This window comes from Pipistrellus hanaki (assembly GCF_964339955.1).
Source record: "Pipistrellus hanaki genome assembly, chromosome: 6".
Taxonomy (NCBI): domain Eukaryota; kingdom Metazoa; phylum Chordata; class Mammalia; order Chiroptera; family Vespertilionidae; genus Pipistrellus; species Pipistrellus hanaki.
In genome coordinates this window covers 26309991-26312842 of record NC_140508.1, presented here as the reverse complement: position 1 = coordinate 26312842, position 2852 = coordinate 26309991, and positions in this window count along the sequence as shown.

Below are 2852 nucleotides of genomic sequence, written 5' to 3'. Positions count from 1 at the left end.
AATGAAATGTGGAAAGGCCTGGCAAGGACTGTTTTCATAATTACCTCCCCAGTTCTTGTTTTCACTTGTTTGTTCATGTCTACTTGTGGTCTCTGGGAGGTTTTTAATTTCATTAACTCTTTTCTTAAAGAAAAGTTAATCTACTAGGAAGGAAGGCTAATTTATTCTAGGTCAGTGAACATTAACACTTTCTAATGATTAGTTCCAAGCCCCAGTTTCTAGACAACTACTCAGTTCAGCAAAATCGTGGTTAACAAGAAATTGACCTGTTTTCAGCAGAACCACTGCAATCCAATGAAAAAATGTAATATCCCACAGAATCACATTAATTTGTCATTACAGCCAAAACAATTTGCAATATAGCAAAGCAATGATTAGAGCAAATGATGCTTATCTCTTCATTGGGGAAATTCTACAAGACAGCTCTGTCATAACTTTAATTTGAGATTTGCCTAGCTATCCTGGTAAAAACCATTTTTATGGGCTTGTAGATTTCTCATTGTCTTCCATTATAAAAATGTATAACAAATTTCCTGATCAGCTACGCATAATCAAGAGAAGAACACCCTCACCGCTATGGACTTGAATAAAAAGTTCTCAGAAATATAGCATACTAGATGAAGAAGGGGCTTACAAAGCCTTTGCTTTGCAGGGGAAGGATATTTCCTTACTGTAAACTATCATGGTAGCCATAATAGTAAGACTTCGTCTCCAAATGCCCACATTTCAATTCCTGGACCCCATGAACATGACCTTCATGGCAAAGGGGGTTTGCAGATGTGATTAAGTTAATGATCTTGAGATGAGGAGTTACCCTGGGTTATGTGGGTGGGCCCAACCAAATCATGAGTCCTTAAAGTCATAGACCCTTACCCAGCTGCAATCAGAGATAACTATGACTATGGAAGAATGGTCAAAGACAGCTTATCCTGCTGGCTCTGGAAACGAAGCAAAGGGCCACAAGTCAAAGGCTATGGCTGGCTTCTAGAAGCTGGAAAAGCCAAAGAAACATATTTTCTTCTTGGAGCCTCCAGTAAGGATTGCTGTCCTGCTGACACCTTCCTTTTTACCCTGTGTGACTCTTGTCAGATTGTAAGATAATAAGTATGTGTTATTTTAAGCCAATAAGTTCATGTTTTAAGCCAATGATTTGTTGCAGTAGCAACTGAAAACTAATAGTTATGACATTTAAATAATTATTGGAAAAACTTATGTAAGAATGTGTGTGTGTGTGTGTGTGTGTGTGTGTGTGTATCAAAGTGTGTTTTTTCTCTTTTCTTTCCTTTATCACCATCTGGAATTAACAGCTATTAACAACTTGCACTATGATCTTTTATTCTGTTTTATAAAAAATAAAATCTTCATTATAGCTGAACATCAGGTCCCTTTTAGCCATAACCCCCAGTAATATTCCTGACCCATTCCATCAACCATAGTTATATTTTAATATGTATTCTTATAATCTACTTAAAATATTATCTATACATTATGCTAAGAAAAATAGCCAGAGAAAGATAAATATCACATAATCTTACTCATAATCTAACTCATATAATCGAACAGACTGTCAAACTTCAGTGGAAAGGCAGGGGAAGGGTGGGATGGGGGTAAGAGATTAACCAAAGGACATGTATGTATTCCACATGCATATAAGCATAATCAATGGACTCAAACATCAGTGGGGGTGAGGGCATTGACGGGGGGGGGGGGGCGGGGAGAGGAGGGGGTAGGTGTTGGTTACAGGGAGGTCAATGGGGGAAAAGGAGACATATGTAATATTACATGTAATATTTTAAACAATAAAACTTAAAATAAAATTAATCATAGGGGAAAAGAATAACAATAGAAGCTATGAAAAAATAAAATATCTATAAATGCATACTTAATTCATTAATGTATATATTTGAGGAGAGATGGGAGGTAACCAGGCAAATGTTAATTGGATTTCTAATGTATGCATGGGGTTGCCAGCTGGGGACTAGCCATCTAACTGTCAAGCCACAATCAAGTTCCCTGTAATAACAGAGTGAGAGAAAAAACAAATAAACAGTATTAGATTATGTCCCTCGGTGTCTATAGGGAGATGTGAGAGTTCCAAGGAAGGGATAATCAATAAGGGCTAAGTAATCAGGAGAGATGCTTTGGAAGGAATGTAGCTTTGGATCAGCTTTTTTGCCAGAAAGAAGGAAAGGTGTCCCAAGCAAGGAGAACAATGTGTGCAAATACCCAGAGGGACCAATATCAGGGGTCTGTTTACTGGACGGTGAGATGACCAGTAGGATGAAACAGGAGAGGATGGGTGTTTGGTAGAAGGGATGGAATGTCCCTGGAAACCAAGGAAGGATGCTTGGACTTGATGTGATGGGAACTAGGGAGCGAAGAGTGACAAGATGAAGGTGGTACCTGAAGGAGGATTGATGTAGCTGATTATACCACCTGGAATAAGAGGAGCGAGAGGGGCTGGCAACAGAGATTCAGACAGCAATAGAGAGTCTCACAGGAAAGATGTTGCTCCTTTTATTTGTGGGAGGCTGGGGTATAAGAGGTTCACTGGGAAATTTCTGTTAGAAAGGGAAATATTATATTGCTTAATATAATCAATTTCATCTCATTTATTTTATCCATTTGTTTCCTATAACCAAAGAAATATGCTAAAACTCAACCTATTTATTTGCTTTTCCGGAAACTCTCTGCAAGGAGAAGACCACATTTGCAAGTTGTCTGGGACTCAGCTCTCTGAGAATAACCCCATGGTCTGGGAGACCCTTCTTCTGCTGTAGAGAGCCCCTCTCTCCTACCCCAGTCTTCCTTCCAGCTGTGGTGGTGTGGGAATGAGGATAGGAAGTAGAGGG